The sequence below is a fragment of the Triticum dicoccoides genome, chromosome 6A (genome assembly GCF_002162155.2).
Source record: "Triticum dicoccoides isolate Atlit2015 ecotype Zavitan chromosome 6A, WEW_v2.0, whole genome shotgun sequence".
NCBI classification, from domain to species: domain Eukaryota; kingdom Viridiplantae; phylum Streptophyta; class Magnoliopsida; order Poales; family Poaceae; genus Triticum; species Triticum dicoccoides.
The window spans coordinates 307,452,826-307,470,208 of NC_041390.1; positions in this window are offsets into that span (position 1 = coordinate 307,452,826).

The window sequence follows — 17,383 nt, forward strand, 5'->3', positions numbered from 1 at the left end:
CCCGACACCATTGCCGAACCGCCCCGCCTCACACCGGCGCTCCACCGCCACACCAGCGCCGCCCCATCCTCACCTCCTCCCGATTGGCGCCCAGCGCTCGGCGCCCCCACCCCGCGCCGCCATGTGCCCCCGATGACGGTGCCTCCTCCCTGGAGCCCCCGCTCGCCGACGCCACCGTCCCGCCCTACCTCTCCACCACCGGTGCCTTCGGACCTCACCGCGCCCCGTGGTCGTCATCCACCCCACCAGCGCAAGGCCACGGTGCCACCCATCATCGGATCGTCGTGGCTCCTCAGCGTCGGCCAACAACATGACGACCGCGTCGACTTGCTGCTCCGACACCTCCACGCCCCCCCCTCGAGCTCGCACGCGACCTCCCCTGTGAGCCCCTTGCCCAATCCCCCTCCGCCTCCCACCGTAGGTCGCCGTTCGCGCTCCGACCCTGCTCCGCCCTGGACGCGTCGCCCCGTGCCCGTGCGCGGCCTCGCCGTGCTTGCCCGCCACCATGTGTGGCTGCGCCCGCGCCGCGCCTGAGTCTCGTCCCTGCTCGCTACCACTGCCGCCTCCTACTGCTACTGCCTCCGAGCGCAGCTAGTCACGCCCGTCGCCCTGCACCCATTGTCGTCGCTCCTCCGGAACTGCTACTACAGCTGGCGCCGCCACGCAGCCCCGGCTCCGGCCGTCGCCGTCTCTCGACGGCCCCTGCTGCTCCGGCCACGGCCTTCCCCAGCCCCCGCACCCGGGCGGGTTTGGCCACGCTGGGCGCCCACACCCACCGCCTGATAGCCCAGTGCCCACTGTGGCCTTCGGGCCCTTGACAGATGGGGCCCATGCCCCTGTATTATTAAAAAAAAGATTTAAAAGGAATTATAATAAAAATATTAGTTAATTAATTAATTAAAATAATTAATTAACTTAACTAACCCTATTTAGTTAACTAATTAACTCTAATTAAACCTGCTAATTAAAAGTTAACAGATAATTAGTTTTCAGCCAATGACATGTGGGACCTGCCTGTCAGTTTGACTAAGTCAACTAACTGGTTGACTGATGACATCACCCTGATCTCATGCTGACATCATAATGGCATTTTTTTAAATTAAATTAATTCTGTTAGTTCTAAAAATGAATTAGAAACTTTGAAAGTTAATATTAAATAATCCGCAACTCGGATGAAAAAACTTTGTACATGAAAGTTGCTCAGGACGACGAGACGAATTCGGATACGCAGCCCGTTCATCCGCCACGCGTCCCTAGCATAGTGAACCTGCAACATTTCACCTCCGGTTCATCTGTCCGAAAACGCGGAACCCCGGGGATACTTTCCCGGATGTTTCCCCCCTTCGCTGATATCACCTATCCCTGCGTTAGGTCACCCCTAGCAACCTATTGTCGCGTCTTGCTTTGTGTTACATTTGATTGCTCTGTTATTTGTTTTGTTCCCCCTCCGTTACTTCTTTCCGGTAGACTACGAGACTGACGCTGCTGCTGGTACCCCGATCGACTACGGTGTTGACGACCCCTCCTTGTCTGAGCAACCAGGCAAGCCCCCCCCCCTTGATCACCAGATATCACCTACTCTCTTCTATACTGCTTGCATTAGAGTAGTGTAGCATGATACTGCTTTCCGTTATTCCTATCCTGATGCATAGCCTGTCCTTGTTACTATTGTTGTTACCTTTACCTGCAATCCTACATGCCTAGTATAGGATGCTAGTGTTCCATCAGTGGCCCTACACTCTTGTCCGTCTGCCATGCTATACTACTGGGCCGTGATCACTTCGGGAGGTGATCACGGGCATATGCTATATACTTTACACTGTTACATTGCCTGTGGTACTGTTCGGAGATGGGGGCTGAAGGGGCAGGTGGTGCCACCCAGGTAGTGGTGGGCCTGGGTTCCCGACGGCCCCCGACTGTTACCTTGTGGCGGAGCGACAGGGCAGGTTGAGACCACCTAGGAGAGAGGTGACCTGGCCCTGGTCGGCGTTCGTGGACACTTAACACGCTTAACGAGATCTGGGTATTTGATCTGAGTCTGGCCATTTGGTCTATACGCACTAACCATCTACGCGGGAGTAGTTATGGGTATCCCGGCGTCGTGGTATCAGCCGAAGCCTTCGTGACGTCAGCGACTGAGTGGCGCGCGCCGGATTGGACCGTAAGCCTGCTCTTGTATTAAGGGGGCTAGTTCTGCTTCCGGCCGCGTTCGCAACGTGCAGGTGTGCTATGGGCGATGGGCCCAGACCCCTGTGCGCTTAGGTTTAGACCGGCGTGCTGACCTCTCTGTTGTGCCTAGGTGGGGCTGCGACGTGTTGATCTTCCACGGCCGGGCATGACCCAGGAAAGTGTGTCCGGCCAAATGGGATCAAGCGTGTTGGGGTATGTGGTGCACCCCTGCAGGGAAGTTAATCTATTCGAATAGCCGTGATCTTCGGTAACAGGACGACTTGGAGTTGTACCTTGACCTTATGACAACTAGAACCGGATACTTAATAAAACACACCCTTCCAAGTGCCAGATACAACCGGTGATCGCTCTCACACAGGGCGACGAGGAGAGGATCATCGGTTAGGATTATGCTATACGATGCTACTTGGAGGACTTCAGTCTACTCTCTTCTACATGCTGCCATATGGAGGCTGCCAGAAGCGTAGTCTTCGACAGGATTAGCTATCCCCCTCTTATTCTGGCATTCTGCAGTTCAGTCCACCGATTTGGCCTTTACACATATACCCATGCATATGTAGTGTAGCTCCTTGCTTGCGAGTACTTTGCATGAGTACTCACGGTTGCTTTTTCCCTCTTTTCCCCCTATCCCTTCTACCTGGTTGTCGCAACCAGATGTTGGAGCCCAGGAGCCAGACGCCACCTTCGACGACGACTCCTACTACACCGGAGGTGCCTACTACTACGTGATGCCCGCTGACGACGACCAGGAGTAGTTAGGGGGATCCCAGGCAGGAGGCCTGCGCCTCTTTCGATCTGTATCCCAGTTTGTGCTAGCCTTCTTAAGGCAAACTTGTTTAACTTATGTCTGTACTCAGATATTGCTGCTTCCGCTGACTCGTCTATGATCGAGCTCTTGTATTCGAGCCCTCGAGGCCCCTGGCTTGTAATATGATGCTTGTGTGACTTATTTTATTTGTAGAGTTGTGTTGTGATATCTTCCCGTGAGTCCCTGATCTTGATTGTACACGTTTGCGTGTATGATTAGTGTACGATTAAATCGGGGGCGTCACAGTGTGGGAGGGCATTCTTTGCCAGGAGCCCTCCAATGGATGGTATCTTTGCTGCCTAAGGCGCCGATCAGGACTAAATCGTCCAGTTGAGCCTGTGTGACGCGAGAAGGAACCCAGTTGCACTCATATACTTGCTTGGCCATGATGAAATCTACAAGGTAGATGATCTCGGTTCAAAAATACATTGATTAAGGTACATTGGTATGTGCAATGTTAAACCGGAGACAGATCTATCTAAACCGGAGTTTTATGAAGCAACAACATCTGGCGGTTCAACAAGGGGACTAATGGTATATACCGGTTTGGCAATTTTTTCTACAAAGTTAAACCGCCTGGTCTAAACATTGAAGCAGATGAGTAAGTTTACAGAAACAGATTTCATAAGACTTCTCTACAGTGACGGATCTAAAGCAAGTTCAGAAAATAAGGAAAAAATTCAAGGTTCAAAAAAGAACAGTACTGAATCAATGGGCAGAGATACATATAGATCTATGGTCTTGAGGCATGAAACTGAAGGCGGATGCTAAAAGCTACCGCTACACAGAGTAAGGATTCACACATGCATCTAGGAGTTATCGTATGAACACAAAACAGGCGATGAACACTAGAAGAACATGAAACCCTAGAGCAGATCTGTGTTGAAAAGAACAGAAGACTTACTGGAGATGAGAAAGACGCGGAAGGTTGCCGCGGTGCTCTGGTGCGCCCAGGTTGATGCAGCGGCCAAGGTTGATGCAGAAGTTGACGGTGGCGGCGGAGCTCCGAAGCTGGCGACGCGAGGAAGATGAAGCACAAGGGCACGGAGGGGAAAAAGAAATGACCCTTCGGTCCTATTTATAAGGCAAGGGACAGGAGTCAGGCACGAAAATCAAGGGACTGTCGGTTTGGAAACGAAGATGTCGCCTTAATTGTCGCAGACCTATTAAGGTCCTTTATAACAGGTGACGTTACGCCGGTTTACAACGACCAGAAAAGATGACATCACGGCGGTTCAACAAACTACAAGAAGATATTGAAGATGAAGATTTTTGCTAAAGGATTGACATGAACATGTTCAAATCAATCTGGGGCCTCATGTTGGGGATATCACTACTAGGCGTAAACCGGCCTATCTGGGCCGGGTTAACTTCATCAGTAGTTAACTATGTTAAAGCCCAAGAAGGCAGATGAGGGTTCAAGGCCCATAATCGGTTTAAGGCATGTAGCCGTAAACTGGCGTTGGTATTTAACTTGTATTGTAAGTTAGGAATAAGTAGAGACCAAACCAGACACATCTATGAGCCGGTATTGGGAATCTGTGAACCGACGGGCGTCACCCGTGTATATAAGGGGACGACCCAGCGGCGGTTTAAGGACAACAGACAACAACTCGAGACATAGGCGAAGCTTGTTTGCTCCCTGGTCATCGAAACCCCATCAATTCCATCACAACTAGACGTAGGCTTTTACCTTCATTGAAGGGGCCGAACTAGTATAAACTCTCTTGCGTCCCTGTGTCCACTTTAACCCCTTCAAGCTAACCCGTCGCGATGGCTCCACGACTAAGTCCTTTCTCTAGGACATCTGCCGTGACAAAACCACGACAGTAACCCCGGGATCTCCTAGGACAACATTGGTAAATCCCTGGGTGTCCGGGCAAGTCCACTGGTATATCCCCAGGGTGCCCCAACCAATCCACCCAGATGTGTATTAAAGTAGCCACCTTAAGTTAAACCTTAGTTAACAATAATCTCTCACATCTTTCATGAATTCTCTCAAACCAATCCATGTCTACGAGCATAGCATAGTAGTATGAACATAATGTAAAAGTAACTCCCAAAGTGTGAATGCAGGACAATAGGTTCCTACCTCATCAACTACTTCCCAATACCTCCACATGTTATCAATCCTACTCATGCAATGTTTGAGGGTTGAAACTAATGCATAAAAACTGGGTAACCAAAGAATATGATCAAAGTGTGAACTTGCCTTGTACCGATGATGAAGATGATTTGCACTCATAACTCCTGATAGTTCTACTCGTCACACTCCGGTCAATCTATCATGAGCAAGCAATATTAACCACACATAAGCAATCACTCCAAAGATCGGAAAGAACGAAGAAAAACAATTCAGAAAACATCTAAACCAAGAAAATAACCGTTGCAACAATTTTTTTCCAACAGTACCAAAATTAAGTGAATTTGGCCTTATCAGAAAGTTTAGGTCAAGAGCTTCGATTTGCAAAAAGAATCAACTCAAACGAAGTTATAAAACTCAAGTTACGAACAAAAGAAGATTCAAAACAAATCTTTTTGAATTCAAATTTTAAAACTTTCAAAAACATGTTCATGTTATTTTACTGGATAGGGGAGATCATAACTAAGAAGTGGGCATTGGTTTCGTTGGACTTGGACAAACAGGTAAGAAGTTGTGACCGTTTGAAGATCAAGGACTAATCTGTAAATAAAATATTCATGGATGGGTCACTGGCCGAAATTAAAAAGAAAAAGAAAAAAATCTATCTAATGAACACTCATTTGCTAAACCTAACCAGCGAACTCATTCATTACAGAAACTAACATTGCGAACATTTATTAATTAAAGAAAATGTGATGAGGACATGACTACCTTGGATACGACAAAAAATATTGCATACATGTATATTTGTGAGGTGATTTCTAATGCAAACTATGCAATAATTTATTTATGTCATCCAGAACAAAAATACTTCACACACTTTTGTGTTTTGTCTAATTGCATGTGTATGGGACATTTGTACAATCCACATATGAAGATAAGGGAAAAGAAGAAGTTTAGGTTCTGTTCAAAAAGTCCTCTCACGTCACTTTTGGGCCAACATAAGAGAGAGTCCAAGTCTCTCACGTTCTGCATTCAGATTCGCACTGCACAAACATACCTGACTCAAAATGTCAACAACTTTTTATACGGGCTCCGAATTGGGTGATTCTTTTTTTGTTGGAAAGTAGATTTCATGCTCTTTCCAACCCAATTGGAATCACCTTCAAATTCGTCTGGAGCATTGAGTTATCGACAAAACAGTATGACGCTGCAGTAGAATCTGAGTCAAGCAACAAGTCCAAAGGTGTTGCACCACCTCCACTTTGGCCCATGAGCCTTGTACGACCTAGGCTTAGTTTTAGGCTGCCTTGGGACGTCCTTCCACCTCCTTGGCCGCCACCCCTTGCGCCTATATAAGTAGATCCATCTAGTAGCTTTTTCCTTGGGGATTTGTTTAATTAAAAGTTAGCCATTGCAACTTCGTGTACTTCGTTTGTGTCCAACGACCAGACCAAGACCGCTTACTGATCCCCACCTTTATCAATACTTCATATATAATCGCAATATACAGATTGTATTATCATATTCTTGCTTGTTCTTTGATTGCGTGCAGGAATAGACCTTCGTGGTCAGGCTGATCGTGCTTCCAGCATTGTCGGTAACCTCGGGAGATTGGTTTAGCGATTGCTAAGGCGCAATGTTGTGCACGTTTGTAGTCGGATCGTCAAAGTCGACTCCACACCAAATCGATAGTTACCATCTCATCGAAATATCGGGACACCCTCGCCTCTATCAAAACGTTTCGTGGAAAAAAACAAAACGATCTGGATTGTTGGATCTAGATCCGACGGTGAGGGAGGCAGCGGTTACCGCGGCGATCGCCGGAGTTCGGGAAGATGGCGGCGGCGGCTTCGGACGGGGACGGGGCAGTGGCTTCGGGGCTCGGTGACACCGGCGGAGTAGACGGGGTGGGGCGGCTTGGCGAGGCGTGTCTGGAGGTGGGGTCGGCGGCGGAGAGAGCGAGCCGGGCGACGGCGGCGGCGAGATGCGGGAGAGAGAGAGAGAGAGAGAGAGAGAGAGAGAGGGCGGCGGGGCTCCGACTTATATGGGGGGAGTCGGCGTTCGGTGCGTGGAGGAGGGGGCAAGAGATGAGAAATCCGGTGGCGGCATAAGTCGCCAGCGACGGCGGCTTCGCTCGGGACTCAGTCCCGAGCCGGAGAAGGGGGCGGTGGCGCGGCGCTGGGCCGGCTGGGTCGCGGCCTGGCGAACTGGGCCGGCCCGGGCCGGTCGGTCCTATATTTTTTTTGAAAGACATTTTTCCAAACAAAGAAAAATAATAAAAACAAAATAAATAAGAACATTAGATAGGCATATAATATATCAAAATTTTCAGAAAAAGATTTCCTAGAACTGGAACATTTTTCTACGTCAAATAAAATCAACAAAAATTTAAATAAAACAAAGAGTGCTACAGCTACAATAAAACCTAGTAAAAATCATTTTTAGAAAATACCAAAATACTTTCAAATTTATTTCTCTCCAATTTTATGATGTAGGGAATCATTTTACCCTATTTTCCATATATTTTATTTTTGGAGAAAAATAATTTGAATAAAACCCAAATAACTCCAAATTGAAAATAATCCCCAAAGGGACTCTAAATTTGATTCTTTGAAACTCCCAACTCATATTTCATATGTTTTGAAGAAGTCATTTTATCTTCTCTCATGAAAATCATTGAGTTGCTTAGAGTTTCTGAATTTGAAATATTTCCAAATAGAATTCAAATATTTTCAAAAACCCTTTTTCATTTAATTAAATGGAAGAAGTCATATAATCATCTCTCTAGGGTTTTGTATTTGAAAATAATTTGAATTCATGGAGATCATAAATGCAAAAATGAAAGTTTAGGAAAGTCCTTTTATTCCCTCTCATTTAACTTTCAAAAAGTTTGCGAATTTCACACAATCAATCACACAACAATCAAACAAACAATCAATCTATTTATTTATTATAACATTACAAAATTTAGAATTTTGGGATGTTACAAACCTACCACCCTTAAAATGAATCTCGTCCTCGAGATTCGGAGAGGCTAGATAGAAATAGGTTAGGTTTGGGGGGTCTTCTCAAAATCCATCGATTGTCATAGGGGGTCTGGGGTGCTACCATGCTTAGAAGCATTGTTACAGTTCGACCAAAAACTCATATACTGCATCCATTATTGTCGGCAGGGTCGGTCTTCTCAGATTCTCGGAAAATTCCTTCTCTGGGCTCTTCCAGTAGTGGCATAACCTTTACCTCAATTCTTGTGTCCTTTTATCTTGGTACGGTTCTTCTGTGATCGGGTCTTCTTAGCTGACGGGTCTGGCGCCAATACTAAACAACTATCGGTATCTCATGGTAGTCATCAATTTATGGTTTCTCCTGCAGGAAATGGGTCTGGGCTTCATTCTCACCGTATGACATACGATTGGCAACAACTGCCTTGTACAGGGGAAAATACTTATGCCATTCTAGGGTTTAAACAAGGTTTTGATCGTCGTCTCTCTACTATAGGCAAGTCACTCAGATTTACCATCCCATATAGCAAGGCGAATAATAAGAGTAAGTCGGTATGGTGATCAATCCATCCCGCACCCAAATCATTACCTTGTATACGGTTTAGCGAATCTCGCATTCTAACACTCGGTCATCCTCACAAGCATTGCAGAATTTTCTCTTGTCCATGAACTAGGTTCGGATAAATCCATTGATTCTACAAGCCAAACAAACATCTATCATTCCTTCACATCTCTCAGATTTTGCATCAACTGCTATAAGATCTTTAGTTGCTAAAATCGTAACTTCTTCCAGGGTTTTTCCTTCAGCAAGAGTGTGCTTGCTTCTTGGCAAGTCCCAGGGCCTGTGGGTTATGGCCCATGTCATCACTTGCAAACCTTGAAATCATCATCGGGCAACTGATCGTTATTCCAACATCCAGCTTCCTATCATTCTTAAATCCGTCCAATTGTACTGTCTCTCTTCCTTCTATTGGTACCAAACTAAGACATGATTACTCAGACTCATCATGGAGTTACGATTGCTCCATATTACCAACATTATACCTCCTTTATATTCCAATGGTACTTCATCCTTTCATACTCTTGGGGTATCCCACATATCGAGACAAAACTCGTACTTATTTTGTCTGAAGTCCACTTCGTGGAATATCATTATCTTTTCCAGGGGTCAAGGGTCCTCACAGGGTACTACCATCCTTGAAATGCACAAATTCTTCCATAGACCATATTTCTCATATCCTCGAAAATGGTCAAAATCTTCCTTCATAGATTCACTGCTCATAAAATCCAAATCAGTACCAACAAAGCTAACTTTATTGATTCTCCAATGACTACAATCTCTTGCATTTCCATTACATGCCTCAACTCATCGCCTCAATATAAAGGAAAATGTTCTCACTACTACTATATACTTCTCACAAACACAACTAATTATCACAAGTCTCCTTCTCATTGGGACAATCTCTGGAAAAGTGCCGTACTTCATTACAACGGAAACATATTACTTTTGACAAGTCTCGAGGTTTTGGGCAACCGCTGAAGTAGTGCCCTAACTTCTTGCACCTGAAACAGGTGATATGACTCAGATCCTTCTTTGTAGAAATTTGGTTGTTCCTAGAATCCAATCTATTTCTCTTCCTGGACTTTTCCGTGCCAATTAGGGCTTCTATTTCCTATGGGTCATACTCTACTTCCACTGTCGGGAATTCTACTATGTCCCCATTCAGACAACTCTGGGAGATGTGTCCTTCTTCCCCACATGAATAGCAAGACTTGGTGCAAGGTCTAATTGGTTCTTCTTTAGGTCTGTCCTCCACCTCTTCCTCCATCGTCGCTTCTTTCTTCTGATGTACAGTTCTTTCTAACATGGGGTAAATGTGACACTGAGCAGGGTAGTGGGTAGTTCCTTCACACAAGAAACAAGTAATCTGCCTAGTTTGGCATTCTTCAGCCGAGTGACTTTATTCACAATTAGGGCATTCATCCTTGTGTTCCTTATGGGTGTGTCCTATTTCTCCACAAAGCTTGCAGGCACAGGGTTCCTTCATATCATTTCCATAAGGCTTCAATTTCTGGGACACAGGCCGAGACTTCTGCAGAGTTAACTTAAATTCTTTCCAAGTGGTTACTCCCTTCCATACATTGATGGTTTGGTACATCCTCCACCAAGTACAGAACCTCTTTCAAAGCACTGAAGAGCATGCTGGGTCATATCCTTTCCGACTATAGGGTTATTCTTGATGTGATCCTCCATGTTCTGTATCCATCGGTCCGTCTCCAATTGACTTATTGGTCCAGGAAACATGAGTTCTTCTCCATTCATCCTCTATTGGGTCCACGGGTTTTGGGGTGAGATAAGATAGACAGAGAGGGATACACACAATACAAGCAATAATTTTGGAAAGACAGATTTTATTTGTGTCTGTCGGAAAAACATCAAACAAATGACAGCTCACAACCGTCGCATCTAACGTAGGTATATAATAGGGGTTTGGTCTTATAAAGGTCAATATATATTCAAAGTCATCAAAATCTTCATGTCTTGTTCATGCCTCCAATGGGTTCTTCCGATCATGCTTGTCTTTCTCAAGTCCTTTTTCCAGATCATCTCTGTTGACGCGAAATGTCTCATGACGTCCTCTAACATTTATGGAGTTGTGTCCCAAATTTCTGGATTTCAACATCCTTGGCACAAACCATGATCCTACTGTCCTTCAGTTCCTAACGAATCTCTGCTATCTCGAGGTTTTGCTCCTCCAGCTTGGCTACTTTCAGCTTCTGGGTCCCGTGTTCTCCACGAACTGCTTTCTTGTCAAAATATGACTTCCTGTAGGTCCATCTTAAAACTCTTGATGTAATACTCTAGATCCTGGTGATACACCGGCTAAGGCTAAATCTGCATCCTTTGCTGACAAATGCTCCATCAGCCTTCTACTATCCAATCATTCTAAAGAAACGTATGTTTAACTCAGCATGGTGACCATAGCATCAGTGGCGATGACATCACGGATAACCGTGTTTCTGCTCTTGTCATTGCCATGAGCTATCATTCCATAATTGATATCTCCTGCCTTAGGGTTTTCTTGAGCAAAACTTTGAGTCTTTAACTCTCCATGTTCCGATCTCTCTCCGACACCTTGATCTCGGGTATTGACAGCTTCAATAGTGTGACAAGTTCCATAAGGGTAGCTTTCCTAGGTCATAAAATCTGGAAATTCTACAAAGCCTTCAAATTCTCCTAGTCTTCGGAGTCATCAACCATTGTAGTTTCCATTATTATAATGCTCCGTAAAATCCTCTTCATTCAGAAGTGGTCTTTGTTGTCCGATATCTTGTACTTCTTGAAGTGGTCTCATCAGTCGAATCATCGTGTGGTCAAGAGGGGAAAGGGGTATAGTCTCACTAAAAGGAAATATTTGACAAAGATCAGAAAAGAGGAGAGGTAAAAGATCCTTTTGAAAATGAAGTTGTAGAGAAAATCTTTCCTATGAGCTTGCCAGTTTCTAGGGGTCACGTCCTATAGTCAACATGTGCTCTGATACCATCTTGTAGCGACCGGGCCTCAGACGGTCAAGTCTCTGTGCTTAAGTGTCATCCTTGGATTGGTATGCTGACACACACAGTACTCAAGGATTTATAATAGAGGTAAATCACATGTACAAAGTAACATAAATACTATTACCTCAATCCAAGTAGCAGAAGTAACAACAAGGTTGGGGATTCCCATCAACACCAACGGCAAAGTTGAGTGTAGAAATCGTAACCCTAACGTATCACTTACTTGTCGTAAGAAATCCTGTAAAATGAGATGTTGCAGCCACAAAGGGTCAGTACATTGAATGTACTGGAAAATTCACACCATAGGACAATGAGGAAATAATAGCTATCACTACATGTATATTTGGCTGGTGGAGGCTCTATGGTTATTTTTGTAGAAAAGCTAATTTTTACCTACAGCAAATGAATATATTTTATTTAACTACCAAGTTGGTTTAAAACATTGAGAATGGTAACCTGATCTCAATCCCAAATTAAAATAATCATCAACCCAACAAATTAATTAGATTAGAGTGATGAGATCAACACGATAAATCAAGAACCAGATACTCAAGATGTCCATAACCGTTGACATGACTAGCCATGATTAGTGTGAACACTCTGCAGAGGTTTGCGCACTTTTCCCCACAAGACTCGATCTCCTCCTTTGGATTTCTCGCACTACATGGTGTTTGAGAAATGGATGACCGAGACACAGTTTTTTAGAAGCATTAACTCTAACCCCGGGTAGACCGTACCAACCTACATCACCTACATCTGCTAGCCTACCACTTGAAGAGGTCATGCAACTTACTCAACTATGCTAGAGCCATAATAGCTTGTGGCTGCACACTAAAGTTTCTAGCATGAATAATCTTATGATCCCTTTGAGCCTGGGTGGAAAACCATGGGATGATCACACGGTAACCCTGGGATCTCCTAGGACAACACTAGTAAATCCGTAGGGTGCCCCAACCAATCCACCCAGATGTGTATTAAAGTAGCCACCTTAAGTTAAACCTTAGTTAACAATAATCTCTCACATCTTTCATGAATTGTCTCAAACCAATCCACGTCTACGAGCATAGCATAGCAGTATGAGCATAACGTAAAAGTAACTCCCAAGGTTTGAATGCAGGACAATAGGTTCCTACCTCATCAACTACTTCCCAATACCCCCATATGTTATCAATCCTACTCATGCAATGTTTGAGGGTTGAAACTAATGCACAAAAAACTGGGTAATGAAAGAATATGATCAAAGTGTGAACCTTCCTTGTACTGATGATGAAGATGGTTCGCACTCATAACTCCTGATAGTTCTACTCGACACACTCCGGTCAATCTATCGCGAGCAAGCAATAGTAACCACACATAAGCAATCACTCCAAAGATTGGAAAGAACGAAGAAAAACAATTCGGAAAACATCTAAACCAAGCAAATAACTCTTGCAACATAAAACAATTTCTAACAGTACCAAATTAAGTGAATTTGGCCTTAACAGAAAGTTTAGGTCAAGAGCTTCGATTTGCAAAAAGAATCAACTCAAATGGAGTTATAAAACTCAAGTTACGAACAAAAGAAGATTCAAAACAAATCTGTTTGAATTCAAATTTTAAAACTTTCAAAAACATGTTCAATTTATTTTACTGGGTAGGGGAGATCGTAACGAAGAAGTGGGCGTTGGTTTCGTTGGATTTGGACAAACGGGTAAAAAGTTGTGACCGTTTGAAGATCATGGACTAATTTGTAAATAAAATATTCATGTATGGGTCCCTGGCCGAAATTAAAAAGAAAAAGAAAAATATCTATATAATGAATGCTTGTTTTCTAAACCTAACCAGCGAACTCCTTCATTACAGAAACTAACGTTGCGGACGTTTACTAATTAAAGAAAAAAATTCGTGGAAAAAAACAAAACGATCTGGATCGTTGGATCCAGATCCGACAGCGAGGGAGGCGGCGGTTACCGCGGCGATCGCCGGAGTTCGGGAAGACGGCGGCGGCGGCTTCAGACGGGGACGGGGTGATGGCTCCGGGGCTCGGCGACACCGGCGGAGTAGACAGGGTGGGGCGGCTCGGCGAGGCGTGTCTGGAGGTGGAGTCGGTGGCGGGCGGCGGTAGCGGCAACTTTCGACGGTGGCGGTGGTGGCTTAGATGCGGCGAGATGCGGGAGGGAGAGAGAGAGGGAGGTGGGGCTCCGACTTATATGGGGGGGTCGGCCTTGGGTGCGTGGAGGAGGGGGCAAGAGAGGAGAAGTCCGGCGGCGGCACGAGTCGCCAGCGACGGCGGTTTCGCTCGGGACTCTGTCCCGAGCCGGAGATGGGGGCGGTGGCGCGGCGCTGGGCCGGCTGGGCTGCGGCCTGGCGAACTGGGCCGGCCCGGTCCGGTCGGTCCTATTTTTTTTTATGAAAGACATTTTTCTAGACAAAGAAAAAAAATAAGAACATTATATAGGCATATAATATATCAAAATTTTCAAAAAAAGATTGCCTATAACTGGAACATTTTTCTAATGTCAAATCAAATCAACAAAAATTTCAATAAAACAAAGAGTGCTACATCTACAATAAAACCTAGTAAAAAATCATTTTAAAAAAATACCAAAATACTTTCAAATTTATTTCTCTCCAATTTTATGATGTAGGGAATCATTTTACCCTATTTTCCATATATTTTATTTTTGAAGAAAAATAATTTGAATAAAACCCAAACAACTCCAAATTGAAAATAATCCCCAAAGGGACTCTAAATTTGATTCTTTGAAACTCCCAACTCATATTTCATATGTTTTGAAGAAGTCATTTGATCTTCTCTCATGAAAATCATTGAGTTGCTTAGAGTTTCTGAATTTGAAATATTTCCAAATAGAATTCAAATATTTTCAAAAACCCTTTTTATTTAATTAAACGGAAGAAGTCATATCATATTCTCTCTAGGGCTTTGTATTTGAAAATAATTTGAATTCATGGAGATCATAAATGCAAAATGAAAGTTTGGGAAAGTCCTTTTATTCCCTCTCATTTAACTTTCAAAAAGTTTTCCAATGTCACTCAATTTCACACAATCAAACAAACAATCAATATATTTATTTATTATAACATTCCAAAATTTAGAATTTTGGGATGTTACACCTAAAGCGCCAGTACTACCACGGTGAACCCCAACTCCGCCAGTTAGTACGCCTATTCCTATGGAGGAAGCACAACCAACCAGTCATAGTTTAGCATCTATCACATTTGATGTTGTTAAATCCTATGTGCGTATCTTCCCATCATGGAAATATTATATTGAAGATGAAGGAAAATGCTAGTTGTAGGTGTTTGTCCAGGAGTTATGTGTAAGTAATGTTATTCATGGCAGGTACTTTGCTTTGTCCCATACATTCTACCTCAATGATGGTTATAATACAACAAATTTTCCCATTTTTTCTATTGAGAAGGACCGATTTGGAAACTTAGGATGAGGTAACATGTGCCAAAACCTCTGCTATCTTCGAGAATGCTTGGTGATAGTATTCGAATTACCTGAATAAAATGTACTTCACTGGCAAAGAAACTCATCAAATTCCCCTACGTTCTCCTGAGACACATTTGCTGGATGATGACTGGGAACGCCTTGGTCTGTACTGGTCCCGAACCAACAATGTGGTAAGGTCTATGAGCTCATTTTCTATTTTTTAGTACTATATTCTTGAGTTTTACTGTACTCTGTTCATGTAGAACAAGTGCTTAAACCTGAATAACAAATGTTCTCATTTAAGATTCCATTGCTATAGTACATACTACTTTGCTCTTGTATCACTGTATTTACTCATACAAAATTATTTTTAAATTAAAGGATCCAACCGAAACTCCAATGGCACAATCGGTATGTTTACACACGTTTCTTTAATAGGTTTTCTCTTATAAATAGCTCTGTTGATTTCAATCTCAATTGTGTATACAGTTGACTTCTCATATCATGCACATTACTAGCATCACAACAGAGCCAATAGTGTTGTTGTACATGTAGACCTGTGGTACCCATCTGAAATCTTGTTGTGCCGTGTAGTTTCCCACGCTTTGTATTCTTTCAGTGCTGCTTTGTCTTGAACTGATATGATTTGAACCTTGTCTCTATTTTCATTTGGCAAGACAATGCAGTGACTATAGGACATAGATATATGTTTGTCCGATGCTTTTATTATGTACTACTAGGCAATAGAAGACTTGGTAGTTTAATCCTGTCCACCTTACTAATGAACTGGTTCACCGAAATGAGTTTCATATACTAGTACATGCTAAACCTGTTATGTGTATGCTTGTTTCTTCTTTTAGAATGCTGGAAGAATATTGGGGAAGAGTGCCTTATTAAGCAATGCTAAAGGAAGTAATGCAGATAAGGTTCAAGATAGTGAGACATCCTTGTTGGTCTCCAACAAAGTTGATAAAACAGCTAAAGAAAACTATCTTGAAGACAGTGAGACAACCCCAAAGTCCTGTCTTGGTTTAGTGTTCGAGTTACTGGCCACTATCGCTTGCACAAGATATTCAAACTCACTGTCTAAATCAGTTCAGTTTCTTGAGTCCCAGCTACAAGCTAAAAGACATTGAGCAGCTGTGCTGCGATAAGAAGCCGAAGGAATGCGGAAGTGCTTGGAGCATTCAAATGCATACTTTCTAGTGCAACAACAAGCGTTGGAGGATTTTAGCACCAAACAGGACATAGCTAATAAGATTGCTAATCTTATTGCCAGCATGGTGGATACCCAAGATAGTGTTTCTTGAGCTCTTCTGAAGTTGTTTCAGCTACAGACTTGTTTTGCACTGGTGGCCAATTTAGACGGCCAGTGTATGTAATATGCTCCTTTGTTCCCTATATTTGCACTGGTGGCGAACTTTGATGCCCAGTGGATGTAATATGTGTAATAGCCGTAATAGCCTAGTGTTAGTTGCTTGCTTATTTATTTCCCTATTGTCTTGTTTAGTTGTTTCCTTGTAGTCATTGTAGTTCTTTTCCGCGTTTTTCTAGTGGCCACAATAACCATGGCAACACACGAACTATTGTGACCATGGTCCTGCTACCTGCTGTAGTGACCATGACCCTCCACGTGTTGTACGATCCATGGGCCTTCTATGGGCCATAGGATCCATGGGCCTTCTACGGGCCGTAGGATCCATGGGCCTGCTACGAGCCTTGTATGAGCCGTATAATCGTTTCGTAAACCATGGGCCGTACTATTCGTGGACCAATAAAGGAGCACAAAATGGGCCGTAAACGGGCTAGAGTGTAAATAGTTTGTTTTATGGCCCAACCATAACGGGCCGTTAATAGGCCGTATTTGATGATGCTATGAAAACAGCCCAACTAGTTAACGGGCCACAAATAGGCCGACTGTCACCACAGGCTGAATTTGGCCCACAAGTGGAACATGCCAGTAACGGACCGTAAGTAATCGAATTCTAGGAATGAGCCCAAGAATAAATGGGCCCTTAGAAGGCCAAAAGTTAACACGGGCTGGAAACGGCCGACGGACTAATGGTCCGTTAATGGGTATAAAGCGATACGCTGTTCATTACGGGCCATTTCACCACGGGCCATTAATGGGCCATGAGTTACAAAGGGCCTCATATGGACCGAAAGACGTCATGGGCCATACATGTGCCGGAAGTTACAACAAGCTGGAATCATATTGGACAGCCCAGATGACACTACTGGGCCTAATTCGGACAAGCCATAACCGGTCGTGACTCAGCGTGCTGTAAATGGGATATATG